Genomic DNA, 25,259 nt, shown 5'->3' with positions numbered 1-25,259 from the left:
TTGTAGAGCCTGGCTCATTCTGTAAGCAAAAAGAAGCTGTTGAAGACTTCAGAGCAGAATCCTGGTCCTGGTTAAGAGGAGAGGGAGGAGAATGCTGGAGAAAGGAGAGTAAGAGCCCAGATCAGAGGGAATGAAAACAATCTACCCTTAACCTAGGGATGGGCAGATGGGCATCACTCTCATGAATTTCCTTGACATTTACCACTTCTTTGGATCTCTGCTCAGTACTGGTTCCGATGCACACTTTTCCTTCTCCCTTCTGATGTTCCAGCTGGGTAGGTCTCCTTTCCAAAGACCTGAACTTTCCATTATTCTAGTTCTCGTTAGGATGCTAGGAAGGATTGGGAAGACTGGCTGCATGTGTCTCTGCTGCTGCAACAGTCCCTCCCTCTGATGATGTACACCATGGAACCCTCAGCTCTACGAGACCTGTGCTTTATCCAGCCAACTACAATTGTGCTTAGGTGCTAATACCAGTAAATTCAGACTTTCTCCTACCTGGGGCTTTTGCTTTGAGACTTTCTTTACCTTCTGCCCTAGAGAACTCAGTTGGGCAATATAGAAACCCCAGGATCTTTTTCCCTTTCTCTTAAAGCCTTATGCATACCCGAGTCCTAAGTAGCCCCTTTTCCTTTGTCCTCCCTGGTCCTCTGACTCTTATCCAGATCTCCAGAGCTGAAGACATACAGCAGCAAAAGGAACACCTTGCTCCAACTCTTACCAAGACCAAGAGAATGCAGGAGGAAGAGAGACTTGGTAATCCCCTGACTCTTTCCTCCCAATGTTCCACTGTCCAACACTGAGCAAGGGTTTGCTGGGCATTGGTACAGGAAGCTCTTTTAGGTCCTTGATGGAACTTTCATATTTGTATTTCCTGAAGAGGTTCGAGTGAAAAGTTCAGGGTGAATGAAGCAAACAGTGCCCTCTAATAAAGAGCATGAACTTTGGAAACAAACTTCTCTGGATTCAGATTTTAGATTTACCTCTTACTGATGACAGATCTTCTCTCTGTTTTCTCATCTGTAAATGGGCAAAATACCAGACAGCGTTGTTTTGAAAACTCAATGAAAAGATGTAAGCAAAAAACAGTACTGCCTGACAGGAGCTCATTAATTGCTCTCTCCTGCAGAGAGGTCCTCTCCCCCCATTTCTCATTACTCTTGGTGCCTTGTGGGTGGTCTGTTATCAATTCAAACTCATGGCAGAAAAGAGTCTGTTATCAGTTATTTGGATAATTTCTTGAAATATTTTATCTTTAATAGTAAAATAAAATGTTTTATTCCTTGTTTAAAATGCTTGGAGCATTTTACCCTTTTGAACACTTTGGAAATCAACTATAACCCCTTTGCTGCCTGGTGATCCACCTGTTCTTTAGGCGCTGTCTCCTCAGACATGTCTTTTCTCTGACCTCACTCCCCACCCTGGTAAAGTCATTCAGCCTTCCTGTGAACCTTCTTTGACTCACGCACACATCTCTCTTAGAACACGTGCCACGCGACAGTATAATCCTGTGTGACATGTCTACCTCCCTCTCCGCACTGAGAACTCCTTGTGGGATGTCCATTGGCCATTCCCTCTCCTGCCTCAGGCTAAGCATCTGGTGCTTTCATAACCCTCCCCACTTGGCTTCCAAGGGCTCCAATGCAAATAGGAGGTGTCCAACCATTAACTGTGAATTTTTCCGGGGAAGGGGCAGGTCTTACCACAATCTTATCTGTCAGACAGTAAATGCTCACTAGCTTTGTGCAATATTAATTCTTAAGGAGAGGACGTTTGCACCAGGCAGGGAAAATATTTAAAATTTATAAGGCTTGATGTGAATAGTAAAACAGAATCTTTAGGATTTTCTGCAGTCTTTCGTTTCCACGATGTTTGAGAACCATTGTTTGCAAGCAAAGAGAAATGTTTTAAGGGAAGCTTTTGCTTGTAGTGTTGCCTATAGTAATTTTTTGGAGTCATATGAGTACATGTTGTTCTTCCCTTTGTGGCGGACTCTGGATCTCACTCACTTCAGACCACTGCAGTGTCCAAGAGAGAGCAATGTTCAACCTATGCTTGGTGAATAAATGGAAAAATGGGCGAGTGAATGTTCTCTATATTCAGCCAAACGAACAAACTCTTAAAATATTCAAAAAGTCCTGCATGTCTTAACGATTTATTTATTAAGTACTTTTTGTTTGTTTTGATTTTTGTTTGAAGAAAACTAGCATGGAAATAGCGAGTTTTTCTCCAGACTGGTTGTCATAAAAATTCTTTTATATCAATTGTGGTATTAACAGATTCACAATGTTAATTGCTGCTTTCTCTACTGTGGTTTATTTACTGCTGCTAAATCACAACATATCAAATTCTTGTCTGCCTTAGTCCCTAGACAACGTTCACTAGAGAAACACAGGGGATTAGAAGCTACCTCAGAGATTTGTGTACATGAACTTTGGTTAATTGAGGAGAGAAAAATGCATTAGTCAAATTCCATGTTGAGAGCAAAAAAAATAAAACTAGGGATGACATCAAATATATCTGACTTAATCAGCCTTGATCATTTTCAAATCATCAGACTCCCTAGAATCAATTAAAATCTGGTGAACGTACAGTGTATATAAGTCAGTTGCTTCCCATTATAAATTTACTTGAAACTAGCTTCATGTTTAAAAATTGTGGGAGAGAGCTTCATGACTCTTCCCTAAAATATAATTTTCATGAAGCTTGGCATAAATTGAACTTATATATCCAAGACCAAGAACATAACATAAATGGAAATAATATTTATCTTCTCATATAGTTAAGGTTTTACTAGTAAAATTCCACCCCATTTGAGGTTCTGTTTGAGCTTAGAAAGTATGGTCTGCAGTAGCTTACATATTTTTAATCTTAATATTTAGAAAATGTGATTAGTTTTGTGGCTACTGTCCATTGAATCTACCCTGAGGTTCCTCTGGGCACTGTGTCTTTCTTTCCACTCCCAAAGAACCATACCAAGCTATTGCAGGATTTTTCTATTTTCTCTGTCACTGAACTTTCTTCCCTCCAGTCCAAATAGCTTTTATGAGATCAAGATTTCAGACTTTCTATTTGTGCCACTCTCATGCTCAGAAACTTTCATTGACTTAGCAAATACTTATGGAATAAAATCCAAACTCTCTCACTTGGAACTGAAGTGGGTCCATGGTTATGACATCATCTATGTTTTAAGCCCAGCCCTAAAAGTCTCTGAAATGAACCCAAATGATATCGTCATATTGTACTAACTGTTCCACGCACATATGCTTCCTTGCTTCATATCATATTATGTCATTCCTCCAAGTTAGAATGACTCTTCCCCCACCTATTGAAATCCTTTAAATATAGGTTTAACTCTCAGGTTCTCTGTAGTGCTATTCCTCATCATAATATCCAGAAAAGATCTCTTCTTCTTCCACCCCTGCGCCCCACCCCTGCCACACCACGGAGCATGCAGGATCTTAGTTCCTGACCAGGGATCAACCCGTGCCCCCTACAGTGGAAGCACAGAGTCCTAACCACTGGACCACCAGGGAATTCCCAAGATCTCCTCTTCTTAAGAACTGGTGTAAGTCTGTGTTGAAATGATTCTTACTGTCTTGTAATTGTTGAGAAGTGTTGCGTATTCTGTTTTATTAAAGAACATATGTACGATTGGGTAAAATTTTGTGAAGCCATCCATACCTACATTTTTTTGTTTGTTTTTGTGAGAAGGTTTTAAATTGAGATTTCAGTTTCTTTAATTTTTTTAATCGACAGAGCAATTTGGATTTTCTTATGTCAGCTTTGGCAGTTTAGGTTTCTCAAGGAATTTCATTTCGTCTGAAGTATCAAAGTTACTGGTATAAATCTCAATGTGTTTCTATTTAAAGTCTAACTATTGTTCTGCTTTTAAGTTCAGTGATCTTCTGCAGTATCTAATCTGATTTTAAGTTCATCCAGTGAATTTTTAATTTCAGTTATTGCATTTTTCAATGCAAGAAATTCCATTTGATTGTTTTAATAGTTTCAATTTCTCTTCTCATTTTGTTCATCCTTTAAATCCTTGAATGTATTTATAAAACCGTTGAAGACCTTGTCTACTGATCCCATTGCCTCAGTAATTTCTGGGCCTATTTCTATTGATTGATTTTTCTTATAGTTATGGGTCATGTTTCCCTGCTTCTTTGCATATCTAGTAATTTTTTAATCAGATGCTGGACATTTTGAATGTTTAATTGTTGACACTCTGGATTTTATTGTCTTCCTTTAAAGAGTATTGAGTTTGTTTTGGTCAGAAATCTACTTACTTGGGAATTGGCTAGATCTTTTCAATGTTTGTTTTTAAGCTTAGTTTGGGCTGGTCTAGAGCATCTTTTACTGTCCAGTGAGGTTAGGCCTTATTCTATGTCATGGCCTTTCTCTGATCTCTACTGAATATTCAGAGTATGCATTGAAGTCTCTTCACTCTGATTGGTTGGAACTTAAATGTAGTCCAGTTCTGTGCAAGCTCCAGTAGTTGTTGACTTTATAGTTCCCTGGTAGTTATCTTGTAACCTTGCAAAGTGTCCCTAGGCATGGACAATTTTGTAGTACACCAAAGTCTCAAGGATAGCCCTGTGCAGTTTTCTCGAGCTCGTGCTATGTGTACTCCCTTCTCTCCATTATTCTGTCCTGCCACTCCAAACACCTCAACTTCTACAAATCTTCTCTGATTAGGATTCATCTTCCTGCCTCTGCCTCTGCCATTGCCAGAAAGCCTAGGTCATCACAGGACTTACCTTTTTCTTGTTTTCCTTCCCTTAGAGACACTGCCTTATGTTGCCTACTGTCCAATGTCTGAAAACATTATTTTATATATTTTGTTTAGCTTTCTAGTTGTGTACAGCAGGAGAACTAGTCCTGCATCAGTTGATCCATGATGGCCAAAGGTGGGGCTTCATATTCCCAAAATATAATTAATCAGAACTTTTTTTAAAGTGAAGGCATATTCTTCTAGAAAATGTAATTTCTAAATCAATTTTTAATGTTGCATATGCAAACACTTTTTCATTTTTAAATGAACTATTCTTTTGAATAACTTATTTCTGTATAATTTTTAGAAGTGATGACTTGATCTGTTGATAAAATTGGTGCATATTAAATTTTACTGGTCATAGCCTCTGCAATCTACTATACTAATTAGACCTGGCAAAGTTACCAATGACGTAATTATGGGCAAAGACAGTGTTATCATTCAGTCCTCATCTTATTTAATTTTGAAATTGTTTTTTCCCTTCCCTTCTGAATCATGACTCTCTTCTCGTAGTCCTCTTTCCTATTTAAAAAATCTTTCTTTTTTAATTTCTCTTCTTCTAATAATGGTTTAAGTATTTGTGTTCTCCAGGGCTCTGCTATTGGGACCTTTTCATCCAGTGAGGCTCTCTGGGCAAGCTGTAACTCTCTGGGTTTCAATAGTCACCTATGCTGATGACTCTCAAATCTGACAAACAAATCTTTTTATCCATCTTAGGCTTCTCCTTCCTGAGCTTAAGACTTATGAGTCTCAACTATCTGCCTCTGAGACGTGTTTCACAACATGTCCCAAACTGACCTCATCATCTTCCACAAACCTACTTTTCCTCCTGCAGTCCTCATTTTGGAAATTCACCAAGCTGTTCAAGCCAAAAAGCCGAGTCACCCTAGACTTGTATCTTTCTTTCAATTCTGGTATTTAATCATCCCTAAGTCTTGTAAATTATACCTTTTTAAATGACTACTTTTCTAGTCTTAATTCAGGCCCTTCTCATCTTTGACTATGGCTATGGTCTCCTAATATGTATTTGTCTGTGTAGTTTCACACCCTCTCATGACACCCTTCACATTGCAGCTGTTGTGAATATCTAAGGAAATTCAATAATATGTGATACTCATCCACTCAAATTATATCATTTTTCCCATTTACCTACCGAAAAGGGACAAAAATCCAAGTTCCAGAGTATGGCATAGAAAGCCATCTACATTCTGTTTCCCCATCTACATCAACTGTGACCCTCTTCTTATGCCAGGAAGTAACTAAGATAATCACCATATGAAGCAGGTTGCTTCATTTCCCCATTCATTTGATACTCTCTCTCTGAAATTTTCTCAACATTCCTTTAATTTTCCTCTTACCTACTCCTACCCCCAAGACACATTCATAGTGCTGGACACAGGAGGCAGTCAGGTGAAAAACTAAGTGAGTAAATGGTAGAGTAGAATTACCATGAATACTCAGAATAGTATTGAAAACTAAAACTTTTATGTTTACTTACAAGTGAACATAAATATCCTAACATTCTTAAATTCTGTTAGAATTATCATAGTATTTCCATTTCCATAGTTCTAATTTGGCCTAATAAAAAAAATTTGAGAGTTCAAATAAACTTAGAAAGAATATTTTCACCTATAATAATATATTATTCTGTTTTATTTAGTTGGTTTTAGACCAGAAAAGGCAATGGGATGAGAATCTTTTATCCTATACTGCTCCCTACAATGTATACATATAATATATATGTACACATATATGTATATATACACAAATTACCATTTCTAATAAACACTTTACCATCACTGCCTTATTTTCTTAGGATCATTCTGGAGCACTTACTTGCTATTATTTTGGAATTAAAGAAATGCAGAATCTGTACTGATGGGATGAGTTCTTGGTTACAGTAGTCTAATTGGTATTATATAACTATTTTAAACACTTCAGCAGGGAATTTGTTCAGAGGAAATGGAAGAACATGTAAAACATAATACCTTTCTCTTCCCCATCTTTCTTTTCTCTTCATTTATTTATAGATATGCTTTTCACTTTCTCAGAAATGCTTTTAGAATAAATACCCAACACTCTTTGACATTAACTTTAAGACCTTCATTACAGAAGTGGTAACATATGTTGGAAAGAAAAGCTTGTTTAGATAATGAAATATATATATATATATATATATATATTAAACTGAAGGCTTCCCTCCTGTTGATCCACAACTTAAGCATAAAGGAAAATCTAAAAGGGGAAAATATAGAGAGATGTGCAGGGGGCCCATAATATCAAGGAATATTAGTATTTGTGATCAGAAGGCAGGTAAATGGAAACTAACTGCAAATAGACAGGTCAACTGCTTAGTCAGTGCTTGCTAGGAACATGTTGGCTATTCTAAGATCAAATGTGAAATGAAATGTACTCTCATGGGTTGGTTTGAGCCATCTGGAGAATCACTGATGTGCCCTCAGCACCCTGGTAAATTATAATTAAAGCTGGTTCTATAAATACAGAGGGAGACAGAGAATAATGGTGAGAGAGAAAAGAGCAACCGGAAAACACTCACCTCCAGTTAGTTACATAAGAAAGATATTTGACTGAGCATTTGGTTCCAGTCTGCAGTTGCGTAAAGGAAAGGAAAAGAAACTAAGAGACTCTGGCATGCAGATCATCCCATCACATTAGCTGAACTATAAATTTAATATGAAAATATGATTGTTCTAAGCTATGACATTCATTAATATGGGTTGCAGGAAGGAATTGGTAAAACTGTGAGAGAGACTTTTAGGGAAAAGACAATGAACTTGGACAGGAGGAGGAGAAAGAGAACAGAGCATCAGCCCTCTTTCATTTAAACTGTGTTGAGTTTTCAAAAGCATACACACAATAACAGCAGGGACATTTCTAAAATGAACAAAAAGACAACTTCTTATGATAGACTGGCTTACCCCTTGATGAGCTATAAAATTCTATATTAAAAATGATTAAAAGTCATGATACTAAGTCAGATTCTTTGCAGCAGTGTTTTGTTTCTCAGACAGGCCTTCCTTTTACCAATTACCAGATTCTTCCAGGTGGGATAATATTTTCAAAATATTTCAAGAAAAAGAAAATACAAAAAAGTATGGCTGTAACCTTGATAAGAGTCACCTTGACAAGAACATGTCTCCCACCATGCGTGACCCTCTCCTTGCTTTATCTTTCAAACCAGACTCACTGTTCAGATATCTCAGTGGCATATAAACTCTAGCACAAAAAATAACTGTAACACTAACTTGTTAATCACCTAACAGTTATGGTAGTTGCAAATCCTCTGCTTCTGGAAGGGGATGAGAAAAGCAAAATAAAGAGACCACAAAACTAGAAGAATATGATACAATCCTTGAGTCATATGGGCATTCATAACTATGGTTAGTGAAGAGAACAAAGACTATTATAACTTTGTAGTATTACAAGCAATTCTCATTAATTGAATCTATGTAGTAAGCAACTGAACCACAGGCTTTGCATTCTATCCTTTAACATAAGTAGGTATTGTTATGTATGCTTTATGGATGAAGTAACAGGTTCAGAGAAGCAACATGGCCAAGGGATCTTGGCCAATAAATTCTCTAACTGAGATTCAATTTCAGCCAATTCCAGCCTTGAGTTCTTGCCTTTATACAAGATTACTTCCTCTCTGAATCTTGTAGATTGTTTATAATGAGCAAGGAGATTATATTAAATAAACCTAAATATGATTATAAAATCAAAAATAAAATTTTAAGGTCTAATAGCAAAACTAATACTTTATATTAATATTTCATTTTAATGTTCCTAAAGCATTTTCACAAAATTAATATTTTATATTAATATAGCATTTTACTGTTTCTGCAACATTTTCACAAACCCTAGATTATTTGATCTTTATAATATCCCAATGATATGGGCAAAGCCATTGTTTTCTCTACAGATGAAGTAGCTGTAACTTAGAGAGATGAGTGACTTCTTTATGGTTCCAAAACTTGCAAACTGAGATTTGGATGCAGGCCTTAAGATCCCCATTCCCAGGTGCCTTCTCATTCTTCTGGTGTCCTGGGTAGTATAGTGCAGGCTACTGGTATAGATTCACCTACAGATGAGTTTTACTATGAATTCCCCAAAAAAGCACCACTAAGGTGTTTGGAGTCTAAAGGGCCCATTTAGACTCCAAACATAAGGACCATTTATGCTTGGTCCATGTTTTCATCAGAGTTTAAACAACCCAATATCATTCAAATTTCAGCCTACATAGCAAGATAAGTGATAGTGACTTAAATAATTATTAATAATTATTACTAATTGCTGACATCTGGAAAGTGTCACCTGAAAAGCATGAATGCTTTATGTCCAATAAACAGAGTCACTCAAGAGTAAAACAACAGTTACTCTAATATTTCAGAACATCTTCAGTATCATTTAATGCATCCTTGTTCTGAAAGAGGTTTCTCCAACATAAGTAAATGATTATTATCTCAATAAGGGGGTAAATTCTACTTTAGCTGGTAAAAGCCAACCACTTGGCATGTTGCAGGTACTTGGTAGTAAATAGATGAATAAATTAGTGAATAGATGATGATAGTAGCCAGATCCATTGAAATCACTTCCCGTACTATCTTTAGGAATTTTGATATTTTCTGTTGAACTGATTTTCTCTATTTTTGATCTAATCAGGACATCAATGATGCTGTTAGTATATGTGTACATGCAGACTATGTCAGTGAAGCAAATGAGAGATGTAAATATTCGTATTTTGTGAGAATATTGGTTACATGTAAAATTGTATGTGATATAAATTAACTACCAAAACATATAATGACCTAAAAAACTTGAGAATGTGTTCATCCAGAAATTTCTTTACTTGAAGTATAAAGGATAATGAAGAAGCATAGAAACATTTGCTTGTGTGGACATTTACAAAGTGGTGTCACATCTTTCTTGTCCCAGCATTTCTAAGAAATAAGAACACATTATCCCAATAACATTGACCAAGAGAAGTAAAGTGGGCTGGGGAGGGGAGAGGCATGGGAGACATGCTTGAACAGGTTGTTCAAGTGATTCTGATGTGTTCCTCTTCCCTGACTCTGCTCATGAATAATTACTTGTTGATATTTCACTGTACTTAAAATTACAGATATATTAATGGAAAATTTTGCCTTATTAAGTTCTGTCCTGTGATAATCCGTTACAATTTCATAACAAAGATGTTAGTTAATCATCATGCATTTTGAAATATTTGCATACAGTATTATATGTGCTGAAATTCTATTTGTGTCTTTATTCGTTGGAAATTAAAACCCACCTGGAAATGAATCCCAGTCATTTCACTTATAACTGTATGATCTTGAGGAAGAAACTGAACCTCCCTGATTCTCAGTTTCTAGTAAAATGGGGATAGTTCCAGATCTTACATGCTTCTTAACATTCAGTGAGAAAACAGGTAGAGTTTCTGGTATGATAACTGACATACAGTACTTGCTCAATAAAATGCTCAATAAGTACTTGCTCTTTCCCACATCTTGGTCAGTTGCCCAGAGTTAATTTTAGTAACCCTTACCTAGTGGGCAGTTTCAGTTGTTACATTTCTACATTTTTTTAAAACTTGGGCTTGGGTTGGGGGTTCCTGAATGGGGCTGGGCCACAGCTCCAATACTCTAATGGGAACAAGAGCTTCCAGGGAACAATATATTCACTGGACTTGGGCACAGAGAATCTCAAGGTGACCATTGTCAAGGGCAAGATCAGAGAGGTCAGTGCTGCTAGGCCAAGGCTAGGTCTGCCCTGTCCTCTCTTGTTGCCATCTTTTCCATATTTTCCTAATCTTGGCCTTTATTATTCTTTCTTTTCTCACATATTCTGTCTGAAAACAAGCAAAATCTCAATCCAAGACATTTTTCTTTTATTAGTCATTTTTTTGTTTTATGAAACACATGGTGTTTGACCATTTCCGTGTTAATCAGCTGTTGCTGTTCAACCACTTGGGATATGAGAACACACTTGTGAAGGACTGAATTAGCCTTTCATTTAGTGGGGAAGAATAAGGAATTTAATTCCTTTCCTAACCCAGAAGAAGGAAATACATGTCGGGATCAACTTTTCAGAATTTTGTTCAATATCCTTGCTCTGAGTCAAACATTACTTTTTAAATGGAATTCATTTCTTGGTTCTTCCCTGGAAGAACTCCTCAATCTTCAAACAACAGATCATTGGAAAATTACTCCTATTGTGTCAACTTGGCTTTCTCTTTAACCTCAAAATTCAGCTTTTGTGCTTGTTTATCCAGTTTTCTATCTCTTCTTTTCCCTTCCTCAAAAGAAGTGGCATGGTCTGATGGATATCCAACTTAAGGCACAGGGGCAGAAAAGATGGATTCTAGTTCAGCTGGTTGTTGGAATGTGGAGGAGTTACCGATTTGCTCGCTTTTTCATCTGTATAGTGGAGATGGTAACTCTAATACAACTTCGTTTCAACTTCCAGTCTGGATGCTTTCACTCTGGACACTCCTTGTGGATGGTGCTCGGAACACTCCAAGTTCATGGTGATTGGCCTTCAGATACTGCCCGCAGTGCCACTGAGTGACAGCCCTGGGGACTGGGAGTGATTGTGGCTGCTTCCTCCTGGATCTTTATCCAGTGAGAGCTCTGGGACTAATCTGACGACCATCCTTATAAACAGTATAGGTTTATGGCTAGACGGTTGGCTCTGAATCACTTCAAAAGATAAAGTTGGCATTTAGTTGTTTGGATGACATTAAGATTTGGCATTCTACAGTACAGAAGAGAAAATAAAATTCTCATTTCTAGTATTTTCATTATAGAGTAGTAATAACCACCTCAAGATTGTTCTAGGTGCTTAACTGATTAAGAAAACAACCATTTATAAGCTGTTAATAAAAAACTTAAACCCATTTAGCCAGCCTTTAATTCTCTGTATCTTAAAATGACCTCTTCTGTAGGACTTTGCTTTGAATCTTACTCCTTTGTGATGAAAAAGTCCTCATCTTCATTTTGCTTTGTAAGGAATTTCTCCACCGTTTTCTATGCTTATCGCCATATCACTTTTAAAATCAGCTTAGCAGAGTAACGGAGACCGTGACCTTTCCAGTTGAAACCAAACATCTTTTCATCAACGGGAGGTTTGGCTTTAGGCATGAAATTACCTAAGGTGATTTATTTACTAAATAAAATTACCTAAGATGATTTATGTACTATTTATTACTAATTTTAACATCTTAAAATAGACTCACCCTGACCCACCAAACTGACAAGTTCCTGGATAATAAAGAAAAAGCTCATTTCAGAATAGAAACAACAACTGCAAATCTGAGCTGAATTTGCTTGCAGAATTTCGATTGGTTCACATCAGTTCACTCACTTTACAGTAAATTCCAAGTCCATGGTCAGAAAATAGGTGAGTCTCAGTCTGATAGAAGAGAACCTTAATAAAGCAGGAGCCCACAGCCCTGGCATTCTACTCAGCAGTGCAATGAAAACGCAGGCACTAATAAACTGGATTCGGAATTGTCTTTCTGGGAATATCTGTATGTTGCAGGAGGCTCGTTCTTTCTGCAGAATCTTCTGTGCTTTCCTGTGAGACGGCTGTAGAAAAGCAGAACTTGCTGTGCTCTTGTACTTTAATCACTTGTGCAGCAACACAGGGCAATATTATTGTATCATACAGCCAGCTGACAAGAAGAGATTAAACCTTATTTCAACAGCTATACATTAAAGCTCCAAATCAGTCCACGGAACTAGGGTGACCTCCAATGAACCTTTGCTGGATGACTCAGAAGCAAGATGCGGCCAGGTTGTGGCCAAGATGGATTTTGAGAAAAGGCGAATTTTGAATTTTCTACCTCACTGAATTCAGTAGAGGCTGCTGACCCAGAGCTACTCCACACAAAAAGAAAAATTAGCAGAGAGTCTCTGAAAGCAAGGTTACTAAAAGGACTCAAAGGAAATTTATTTTAAATAAAAAGAATGACTGCTCATCATGTTTTAAAATCCCAGTGGTCACCATAGGCCTTCCCTCAATACCCCATCTTTGTTGAGCACTTACTGTGTGCCATTGCAACAGAAATGGAAACCCAATGCAAAAGGGCAGCCTTGAAATCTCTTTTGTCCTTTGTTCTTCCACGTGGCAGATCCAGTTTTTGTAGTTTCAGTTCAAGTCTGCCAATTTGCATTAGCACATCATCCGCCTGGTTACCAAGAAAATGTGCCTGAAGAAGAAAATCAGAGTGTGTTCATGGTCATTAGGCTTGGAGCAAGAACATGAGTCAGCAGTTTTGAACTGCACAGCTGGGGAAGAAACAGGCCTGGGAGCCAGCAGAGCTCGCAGGGGAACTCTCTGCTGCCTGGCGGGCGAGCTTTGCCGCATCCACTTTTGCCGCATCCACCGTGCATTGCATCTGCCCCTGGCTACCAACGCGGGTGGGGAGACACAGGACACAGAAACTCCTCTTCGCATGCATCTGCATTTTCCTAGTCCTTTAACAAGGACCAACTGTAAGGGCAAAACATACATTTGACAGTAGTAGTTATATATGAATCTTTGTTTTTGAAAGAAATAGAAAAAAAGGTGAAAATTAATTTATTCTGATTTGCTTTGGACATTTGATATCATTGATATATGAAAGCAATACTAGTGTGGCTGATTTATGGCACGCACAATAAATGTACGAGAGCTGCAAAAATGATTTTAAACTCCTGTAATGCTGGCAATTATACAGATGATGGACAGTCTGCTTTTTTGTCTCACAAAACAACCTTTAAATCTTCATTTCTTAGCTGGAAACATGAAGGCACAGGCAGGTCAAGTGACTTTTAGATCTAAAGTGAGGAAAGTTGCTTGATGGTAAGCTAGGTCTTGAACCCAGACCTCCAGATTTTTTTAGAGCTTTCTTGCTACACCACAGATACCAAGGTTATCAGTCAAAAACTCTCTACCCCTGTCAGCACTTTGGGCTAAGACTTTGGGCTAAAGCGCTGCATTTCATGGGGAGTCTGTGATCAGGGGCAAAGGATCAGTTGACCCCATGATCAATCATGAACCCCTTGGAGGGCTTCATCGCATAGACTGTTTTCTAAGGAGTCAGAAAATTGAGAGCAGTTGCCTCCAGGACTACCATCTAAAGGAGAGATGAGAATCAGAGCAGAAACGGGATGATGTTTAGGAGGTGGGCATGGGTGGCATGTGGATGCAGGACCCCTGAGTATTCATGGGAGGGGTGGCAGGGGAGGGAAGTGAGCAATGCTTAGGCCGCATCCCACTTTCTTTGCGGTTCTGCCCCGGCCATCCTTCTCTCCCTGGTCTGTGTGGGGTGTCATCTTTCTGTGGCTCATCCAGGTGATGCTCTAATGCCCACAACCCTGTGCCGATGGGACTATTTTGATGGCTCTATACAAAGAATGTTTCTATTAATGATATGCTGTTGACTAGCTGAATGCATTGAATATAAACTTCTTTCTGCATTGGGGCCCCTTAGAGCAGTGGGAGTTTTTATTTATTTTTCAAGTCAGGTGGCCATATTTTGGGTCTCCTCTCAGAATGAGCACAAACCACTTGTGTGTACCTCTAACAAACTGTACATTGAAAACTGCCTTCAATACATTTATTTTTTATTTTAGAAAAAATATTAATATTTTTGTATACTTCAATAGAATTATCAGACTATCCACTTATGGTAGAACAGTCCTCTTGGGAAACCAGACCTCATATGGGTAAAGAAAGAAAGAAAATATTGTGACGATAAATCACATACACATTTATGTTGGCTCTAGCAGCAAAGCAACTTAATAAAATGTGGTTATAAATTATTGAAAAATTTCTTGAAGATGTAAAAGTATAGATAAAAGTCATCTAGAGGGGGAAAAATTGCCATGAATTGTGTGCATTTCTTAAATGATTCATAAATTAGAAGTTAAAACAAGTATTTATTTAGATGCTTGTTTGTTTATAAAATGTTTTTGTCAAAAATAATTTAATAAGAATGGTAACTGCTTTTACCCAAACTCAATTTAAAATTTAAAGACTAGTGTACCACAGTGTAGGATTCATCATCATAAATGTTAGAGACTTGGGGGCCAATCATTATAGCACCATTTAATCAAAACTTACTTCTAAGCACACGTGTATGCTTGGCCAGTTGTGAAGTCAGATTGTGCTGTTGCTGCTTCTCATCCATTAGGACTCCTCTCTCAGGGCACTCCAACTAAGAAAGTGTGGACATAGCTACCTGTTTCGAATGAGGTCTGTATGGATCCCAAGCTAGAGCAAGGTCTACTTGAATGTAAAGTCATGTGACTTGAGCAATCGGTAGGTGTCTACCTGGGAATGTTTGGTGTCCTCATCCATAAAGTATAAATATTAATAATATCAAACTTGTAAATGCCAGCATGGGTGTGAAAGCCCTTGATAAAGGTAGAATGCTGTGCAAATGTCAGCAGTCTTTTCTAACTAGAGGACAAAGAGTTCATCATGGTGTTGGTGGACTGCTCTGCTCTAATGGAAATACCGTGGCACTTCCATCAGAGATGGAATGAGAGATTTCTCAACATGAAGGTTGATTTAAACACATTCAGTGAGTGTGCATGATCTTCACATACGTATCTATGAAACTATAGGAAAGTTATTTCATTTATGTATTGGTGAATGAAAAAAATCAGAAAATCTGGGGTACTGATCACTTAATAATCAGGAGAACAGTTCGATCAGCTTTAATTTCTCAAAAAATCATGGTTTCCAACAAAAGAATATGACTCCTCCAGAGGAGAGAAAAAAGCAGAAGGACATAGCACCCTGCTGTGCAGTCCATAGGGAGGACATATGTTTTACCTAAGGAGACACATGTTTTATTCAAATGGCCCCTTTTACAACCAGAAACATTTACCCTTGTGAAGATGATGAGAATAAGGTATCTAGAATTTATCTTTGAGAAAGAGCTTAGCACTTGAAATGGAACGGAATGCCTAGCCAGGAAACGTTGGATAGAATTTAAATGTTAAAAAATAAAGTGTGATTTAAGTGTCAAGAATGATATGGGCCTTCTTCCTCCCAATTCTGTTGCCTGAATTCAGCATCTCCCCTTCGAAGTCGCCTGGCTTTCAGCTGTAGCTGAGCATGTGGGAAAACTCAGAGACTGGAAGCAGTAGGAAGGAGCCCGTCAACCCACAGGGACCTGGAAATGTGGGAGGAACAGTTATTAACAATCCAGTTATGAGACAGACTTAGAGACGAGGACTTCAAGCTGAAAGGAGCTCTGGGAGTATTCATCTTGTATAGTAGAGGTGGCTGTCCGCAGAGAACTCCATGACCATCTTCGTCTTCATTCCCTGGATAACTGGGAAAATTCAATATTCTATTCTGGTCAAATTTTTGTTTTTGATTTTGGTTTTTCAGGAGGAATAATAAAGTGTAGGAAAGAAAAAGTTGTAAATCATTTAGGAAGAAGGAAGATGTGCTAGAAATAGTCATTGTGGAAAGAATATCATATGATATGTTTGTAAGGTAAATTTTGTTGCAAGGGAAATGAGGACCAAATCAGTATGGGGTAAAGGAGGTGCCAAATCATAGGAAAGAGGAGAGACAGAGACATTTTTTGGACTTGTCAGAACAGCTCATGATTGTATTCTCTGTGCTAAGGTCTTAAGAGTCTGTACATTTATTTATGTTTGCTCCGCAGACCACTGTAGCTATTTAGTTTCAGCATTCACCTCCCCCTACAGACAGACATTGCTTTATTTCTAAAATACCTTGTGCAGGGCCAAAAAATGTTTATTCTATTTCCTAGGATGTAGGCTGGTGACAGAAAGTAGACGCTGGAGAATGGAAGCACTTGGTTTCAAATAAAATATCTGCATTAAATATTCAGCTTTTTTGAAGCTTTATGCGAATATAGTACCAAAGGAATTGGCACATTGGCAAGGGCTCAGGCTCGGTATGAACAAATCTCCACATTGACCCCATTGACGGCCTAATACATTAACATCTCGCCGGACCCAGGAGGGGCAGCCGGAGCACACAGTTTCTTGGGGGCACTGCTGTTGCCTCTCTGGTTAGAGCATGATGCCATTCAGACCTGGGCTCTGGCTTGGTATGAATTGATGTCGGTTAGGTTCATACAGCTAATTCTCTGTAGCACCAGTCAAATGCAAGAAAAATGTGACTACTCGAGATGAGCTAAGTGCCGACACTAGGAGCTCAGTACATTTGCTATTGCTTGGGTGGGTGGTAGGTGTGTTTACTTCCCCTCTGGTATCTGGGCAAATGCCCAGGTCCAGGCCTCTGGCTAAGCAGAGGGAGTCAGAGAGAAGTTACCAAAGGGTTGGCTCCAGCAAATGACCTTTGCTAGCAGCTATTTGACCATTACAAACAGAGAGGATGTGGAAGAGCCAAGTTCATTTTGCAACTGGAGTTCTTTGGGTGTTCAGTCTCTTTGTAATATACCGTTAATGTGATTAAAACTGAGGCATTTAGAGGGCTTCCCTGGTGGCGCAGTGGTTGGGGAGTCCGCCTGTCGATGCAGGGGACGCGGGTTCGTGCCCCGGTCCGGGAAGATCCCACATGCCACGGAGCGGCTGGCCCGTGAACCATGGCCGCTGAGCCTGCGCGTCCGGAGCCTGTGCTCCACAACGGGAGAGGCCACAACAGTGAGAGGCCCGTGTACCGCAAAAAAAAAAAAAAAAAAAAAAAATTGAGGCATTTAGACCTAAACGGTTGTTGGGATAAATTAGAGACATCAAAACTGGCAGAGTTTAGTTTTGAAGAACACCATTCTGTCAGCTCTCCCTGAAATTTAATCACTCTAATATCAAGCTGTTTTTCTTCATGATGTGAAATTTGGCAGTGAGCAAAATCAACAAGGTCACAGCATTGAAGAGGAATTCGTTGCATTTTGGCAGAAGAATGGTGGCGATTCTAATGCCTAAGAATGCTTCTTTCAAAGGACCTAAGAGAAAGCAGCTATTAATTATTTAGATTACTACAGGGGGGATGGAAGAAGTTCACGTGTGTAAATATGCGTGTGTGTTTGTGTGTGTGTGTGCATGCACGTAAGTACACGTACACGGAAACTGAAACCAATTTGGTGAAATTGATTTTTTATGCAATCTGCTGCCTTTAAACCCTTTTCCATTGGCCTTTCAAAAAGAAGAAGCAACAAAAATGCAAATAGAAAAATACTCTTAAACATACATGTGACAGAGAAAACGTGCAAAGAATGAGAATGGGAGAGATGCTTTTGTATATCTACGCACACGTGTGTGTGCACAGTGACATTTTGGTTGCCCACACAGCAAGTGGAAAGCAACTTGATGGAGTCGAGTTAGCCATGTCTTGATGGTCTGACATGTCTCAAGCATTTCTGGGTGTCTCAGAACCAAATACCTGAAGAAGGCAAATTCAAAGGTTTCTTTGAATAGTATTTATACCTCAGACTTCTAGATTTTTTTCTTGGTCTGTCTCTATATCCTCAAACTCCTTAAATCTACTGCAGAAGGGATGGAAAATAGGTAATTGACTTATTGGCTTATGAATTAATAAGAGTTTCTAGGCTATTTCCCAACGGACCCTTCACCTCTTCCTCCAAACATACACAGACACACACACAAAGACACACACAGACACACACATGCACTCAGAATTATCTGCTGTTCTATATATATGTGTTGTGTGTCTACCAGATTAGGAATGGCATTTATTTTCAGGGTATTTTAAAGATTTCCCTGCAGGTTATCCAAACAGTAGCTTTGGAAAAAAAAACCTCCTAAATGACCACATTCAAATTGTCTTTTGAATGATGTCCTTGCTAACCAGGAAAATAAGCTCACTCCAGTATGCCTGAGGCAGTACTAAAAAAGAATCAGGCAGTGGCCTTAATGAAAATCCAGTTTTAGGACTGGGAGAAACTTAATATACTGTATCTTTTCTCTGAGGTCATGGCTCTATCCTCGAGGAGGTTATAGCAGATCATATTTAAGGCTGGAAAGCATCACGTGTAAAATATGCCCTGGGAAGACAGCTTTAATTTACACTACTCCTGCATGTGCAAGGGAAGAAAATGGAGCCGTTAGTTCCTATGAGGTGTCAATTTTAGGCTTTTACATGATCAGGCAAAAGGCAGAGTGGGCTATGGGTCTGGGGACCAAGTTCTTTCCATTTTAGACCTTGATTCTGTCTAGTTTGTGACCTTAGACAAGTCACCTCCCCTATTCAGGATTCTTATCTGTAAAATTAGGATGAACATATTGATCTCCATACCATTGTGGTTGAAAAGCATGAAGAAGATTCTTAGATTTCAAAGTATTTTGAAATTAACAAAGCGCTTTACAAATATAAGCCATGATGTTAGGGATTTACACAGAGGAAAACTAATGCATGTAACTAGAAAGGGCAGAACTTCCTCCTAGTGGGGAAGAGGCTCCTGAAAAGGCAGAAGGGACTGGCTGCATTATTTAAGCCAGGTGGCATGAGACAGTGGTATAAGTGCCTTTTCCACCTCTGTCTCCCAAGTGGCCACTTGGTTTGAGTGCCCACAAGGTCAATTTGAGTTGAATTTCCAGTGTGCTGATGTGTGTTGATGTCACTGTTGCTGAGAAACTTGTATTTCCCCCAGAGATGATTTGATACGCTTTTCTATAGATTCTGAATTCCTGATCTTTTCCCCCTCGTAGTGCTAATGTAATGAAAACAAAATTATTTCATAGCAATCCAAAGCCCTAGTTAATTCTCCCACTGACTGTAATTGTGAGTCTCTGACCTCAAAATCCACAGGGGAGTCTGTCGCTGGTGGAGCATTCTAACTAGAGCACGGGACTGCAATGGTTAGTGGGAGAACTTCAAGTAAAAAGAGTCTTATTTTAATTCATATTGGAACTTACCAACAAAGGAAAAAACAGTTCCTCTTGGGCCTCAGATGCTAACAAGAGCAAGGTTCTTCCTGTGGGGAAGGGAACCTCAATGTTTTTTCTAAAAAGTGTCCAGCTTTTCAAATTACCAGCCTGCTCAGTCCCCTAACAACCTAATAGTAGCCTCTCTATAAATAGCTTATCTCATTACATTCTTGTTTATTCTCTGTCTAGATGGTTTTGTGCTTCGTCCTTGCCTGCTGTTCATAGATTCCTAGGCTCAAAGCCAGCTTTGCATTTTCATCCTTTGGCATAAGCAGAGCATGGAGTGGAAATAAAGAGGACAAAGGCAGTGATTTCCTGTCTATACCCGCCACAAGTGCCCTGTCCCAGTGGCCCCAAGGGGCCAAAGTAAATGACACTTTTGTCAAGAATGTGAATGATCTAGGTAAATTACGAAACGTTAGATAAATACACACATATATGCATATGTGAATAAATGTGTGCATGTATGTATATATACACATATTCATGCATATATGTGCATATGTACACACACATATATATACATACCTGTTCTGTAAGAATATGTCCAAAACTGTAAATAAAAGGTAAGGAAGACGATGAGTGCCATCTCGTGGAGAGCCCAACCACTACATTTCCCAAATTATCTCTACAACAAACATTTTTTAAATGCCAAGCCGATATTGCTTGGAGTAAAGATTTTCTTCCTACCTTTCCAAGTTGTTCATCCAAATCATAATGTGTCCGCTACATACACAGTGTCATGGTCCAGCGTGCCAGGATACACCTTAGGGACGGCACCGTGCTCATGGAGATGGGCACTGTGGTGAATCAGTAGAGATGCATTCGCTACTGACCCCAGCTCAGGCAGACGTCTCAAAAGTTATGCCAGTCAGTGACAAAGCTGATAACGGACTCCAGGACTCACAGCGTTTTATACATGACACCGTCCTGTGACCAGTTGTTGCTGCAGCCACCATTCTGCACAATGTAATCCAATCACATTGTTCACAGTCTGCCCACGTTCAAAGCTCAGTTGATCAAGCCTTTTACTTTCTCTCAGTTAACTGGCATCACAGCCTTGTAGCCTAGCTACATGCATACTTCTATAAGCAATATTAATGCTCTACTGGATCAGTTGCCTGAGATACATACATATACGCAATGCCTGCTCCTACTTGTTGTATCTCAATATGCACAAGAAGGTGAACTGACTTCTTCCTGCTGCAGACATGACCAAGGACATAGGTTCTCATTCCCGGGAGTGTGAGAGTCCATGGTAAAATGGGGTTTCTGCCAAACATTACATGAGCATGATTAACTAACACCCTCTCATCACTCAGCAGGAGAAGAAAGTGTTTTGTAGCTATTAGACAGGCAGGGAATGCAGAAGGGTAGCCGCATCAGAGCTTTTGGCAATGAGTGAAAAAAGGGCGCTAATAGTAAGACTAGCTTACAGGTACCCTTCCATTCACTCATTCAGCAAATATTATAAAGTGCTCTGTGTGTTGTCTGCACTATGGATAATGCAAGCGATCAAACCAGGCAAGAACTGACAAAGCTCCCTACCTTCAAAGGGCTTCCATTCTAGTCAGGATTATAGACAATAAGTAAGTGAAACATTCTGTTTGTTAGAGGACGATAAGAACTAAGGAGATAAATAAAGCAGAGAAGAGAGAGAATGCCGAGGGTGGGGAGTGTTACAGTTTTACAGAAGGTTGCCAGGGAAGGCCTCATGAGAACATGACACTTCTGTTGAAACTTGGAGAAAAGAGAGCAAGGTTTGCAAATGTGCGCGGCAAAAAGCAAAGAGCCAGAGACAGACCTATGCCTGGCAGGCCAAGAAATAGGTTTCCAAGTGCTAGGTTAGGTTCTTTTTCCACAACACTGATAGAAATCCTGTTTGACAGTGAAAAATCCAGCACACCAGGAGATTGCCCAATGTGCCAGAGCCGGTAATTGGTGGATTTAGGTGGGAACCCAGCCTAGCCCTGGGCTAGATATTTTTACCCGCTAAACCCAGTAGCTGATCAGATGGGTCTCTTTTGGAGGTTAGGGAGGAGGAACTGTGACAGGCTCAGAAAGAAGGAGTGTTATTAGGGACAGAGCCTAGAAATACCTCAGGATTTTTTTTTTGTAAAAAATAATTGGTACTTTTCCCTACAGACTATATTCTTGTCATAAATCCAAGAAATAAAATATTAATATGTGACCTCATCTGATATTCCACATTTTCGTATTTAAATTAGACCTTATAAATAAAATCGAATATTATAACAGCACATGGACCCGTAACTTCAGTTACCAATCTGGTGATGCTCCACCTGGGTTCTTGCAGAGTTCTTGAACGGGAGGAATGAGGAAAATAAAGTAACTGTGTGCCTACCAGAGTACAGAGGAATTGACCTTTGTCCAGCCATATCAGATGGTTTGAGTATTAGATTCATGGTCAATGTATAGAGGAAACGCATCCCAGCCCAACAGCGCATGCTCAGAGCAGAGATGCTGCAGAGTTATCACGTGGGCTGAGTACTCCCCTTGCCCGCAGGGTAGGAGACGCAGCGCTCACACCACCAGCCATTTGGCATCGGGAACAGGCAGCACAGCCACCACACCGGCACTGCCTACAGCCTGCCCTGCCTCCTAGGAGGGGTTTCTTTCGCCCACGGCTGGAGCAGTCCAACCAGGGTAGTGTTGAAGTAGGCTGCTCGCCTGGTGTTGCTGCATCCCCCTGTGGACGTCCCATTACACAGCTCTTGTTTTCCCTCCCCCAGGCGGACCCCAGATCAGCTTGCCCACAGTGAGTGGGACGAAGCAAATCGGAGCTGCTTAAACATTATGAGTCTCATTACTCTTTGGAAAGCGCTTGAAGATCACTGGTTTCACTACCCTCAGAGTGTCACCAGGCTGGTCATCAAGGGGACCTGGGAACTCCTCTGCTGACCAAGTTCCAGCCCACGTCCACACAGGTGAGAGTCAATTCTAGTCTGAAGTCTTTCTGAGATTTGATAACCTTTTTGATTCCCCATTTCGATATTTAACAGCAATAATAGAAAAGTGTTTGGAACATTTTATACCCTTCTTGCTGTCCTTTAAAGTTTTTTTTTCCTTCTGTTTTCAAAAGAATAGTTACAATTTCTGAAGTTAATTCACTGACTGCTTGAAAACCATTCAGTTGTCCTGAAGAATCTGGTTTCACCTCACAGTAAGATCTAGAAATCACATTTTATACTTTCTGTTCTAAAAAATGATAGATGTTAAATATGTCCTGTTCTATCTTGGCCTTTTTCTTTGACTTTTTGTTTTTTTTGGTTCTCTTATCTCATTGACTCCCTTATATCTCATCGGAAGAAACCCTCATTATTTAAAGAATCAGTACTGATTTAAAGGTATATACACAATTTTAGCATGGGAGATTCTGCCATAAGTGTGGTTATACCAAATGTTATGTATGGAGAAGGGAAGCAATTGGGGGGGGGCAGGGGTGGCCATATAACGAAATGACTCGGGTAACACAGGAGGGAAGTGGAGTGACCTGCCTCAGGGGTGGGACCTCCACAAAGGCTATTGTTGGCCCCAGCCCCAAACTGAAGCGGCTTCTTTTCCCTCCTCTTCTGGTTGTCCTGCCTTCCTGCCCCCTCCCTGGGTCCTGCTTTCCTCAGGGTCTTTCTTTTCTTTCTCTCTCAAAATTTTCGGATAAGAGATAGTACTAACAACAGCTGCCTTAACTTCAGCATGTGTGACAGTTAAACACTGCCTATTGTTAATCCTTTTAAAAATCCAGCTTTTTGCATATAAAAAAAGAAGTGCAAAGAAATTAAGAGATTTGTCCAGTGCCACACAACTGCTAAGGGGCAGAGGTGGGAATTAAACCCAAACTGGGCAGACTCTGAGCCCATCCTTCTTACATACTGTGCAACCACTTTGTGCCTGGGTGATGACTTGTTCCAGAAGCACTTGCATTTTGATTGTGATCATATTCAAAAGGTGAAGGGATGAGTTCCAAAGTTGAACTTCCAGACACTTGCAGACGTTGGAGAGGATGGGAGTAAAATAGCAGGGGGTCTTCTTTTACGGGGTCTTCTCAGCATCTTTCCCTTATGCAGTGTATTGCCCTGTGCATGTCTGTTCAACAAGCATTTATGGAACACATCTGTCAAGCTCTGTGCGAGGCTCTGGACATGATAATGTGGTTGTTAAGAACCACACTTCCCTTCTCCCTTCCTTAATAGCCTATCCTTTTCTGGAAAGTTTGACTTGTGGAGCAATGTCTCCAGGATCTATTCCTTTTTATTCTTATTAAAAATAATTCTCATCCCACCTTAACAGAATCCTATGATATCAGATACTAGTGATGTTTAAATTTTTCATTCCCGTGCCCAATATTGACTGAATTTTTCAAATTTAGATCTGATCTGTTCGTAATTTGGAGAACGGTAAGCATCTGAAAGATGGTATTTAGTATGCCTGGTATTAAGCTTATACTGAAGTAAAGGACATGAAAGAGTCTAAAATTTGTCACCAAATGAAACCAACAGAAGCCTGCAAAGTGTCACGAGATACTCAGCATATCTTTAAATGGCAAAACTAGTCCTTTTTCCATAGACACTGATTCAGTGACTGAAGGCAGTTTTCTTGTCTTTTAACTTCTTAATTATTTTTAATTGAAATGAGACATGCCTAGTTTCTTTACCTGCTCCCCCTATGATTTTTGGATACCTTTTCTGTAGCTCTCCAGGATGTGGTTTACTTGTACATTATCTTTCTTAACATGTGGTGTTCAGAGTTAAAGACAGTATCTCAGTGGGGGCCCATAAGACAAGAGTTCATGATCGTCTAGTTGATCTGGAAACCACTTTTTGTCTCAGCTGAGATGGTGTCCACTTGTTTGGCAGTTTTCTCCAGGAATTGGTTTATATTGAGCTATCACACTCAGCTTTTTCTCCCAAATTTCTTTAAAACTTTTTCTTTATCCTTAAAATTAAAATCAATTAAATTAAATGACACACATTTAAAAATTCTCAAAGGGAGAAATTTCTGTTTACACTGCTAGTATTTTATCTTGTTAATATCAAATATATTTTCTCAGCTTTAAAAATATTTTTAATTGAAGTATAGTTGATTTACAACGCTGTGTTAGTTTCAGGTGTACAGCAAAGTGATTTAGATATATATATATAAACTCTTTTTCAGATTCTTTTCCATTATAGGTTATTACAAGATATTGAATATAGTTCCCTGTGCTGTACAGTAGGTCCTTGTTGTTTATCTATTTTATATATAGTAGTGTGTATCTGTTAATCCAATACTCCTAATTTATCCTTCTCCCTCTTCCCCTTTGGTAACCATAAGATTGTTTTCTATGTCTGTGAGTCTGTTTCTGTTTTGTAAATAAGTTCATTTGTATCACTTTTTTAGATTCCACAAGTAAGTGATATATATTTGTCTTTCTCTGTCTGACTTATTTGGTTAATCTATTTTCTCAGCTTTTTCAGGTGTTTTTTCATCTTGGTGATAGTGGGGAAGGTTCTGGAACTGATGAAACAAAATTAGTTATGGGATGAAAATGGTTGAAGTTAAGTGACAGGTACTTAGTGGCTTATTCT

At 39.2% G+C, this 25,259-nt stretch overlaps 1 long non-coding RNA gene across 1 annotated transcript in view; it reads left to right on the top strand.

The window, feature by feature from the left end:
* Positions 1-25,259, top strand: part of LOC117314511 (uncharacterized) — a 357,472-nt gene that overhangs the window by 295,169 nt on the left and 37,044 nt on the right. The window contains exon 8 of the long non-coding RNA XR_012324902.1: positions 22,428-22,622. This is a non-coding gene — a long non-coding RNA (uncharacterized lncRNA). The remainder of the gene's footprint in view (positions 1-22,427; positions 22,623-25,259) is intronic.

Source organism: Tursiops truncatus, chromosome 12, assembly GCF_011762595.2.
Source record: "Tursiops truncatus isolate mTurTru1 chromosome 12, mTurTru1.mat.Y, whole genome shotgun sequence".
Lineage (NCBI taxonomy): Eukaryota > Metazoa > Chordata > Mammalia > Artiodactyla > Delphinidae > Tursiops > Tursiops truncatus.
This window is presented reverse-complemented; position numbering and strand designations above follow the sequence as displayed.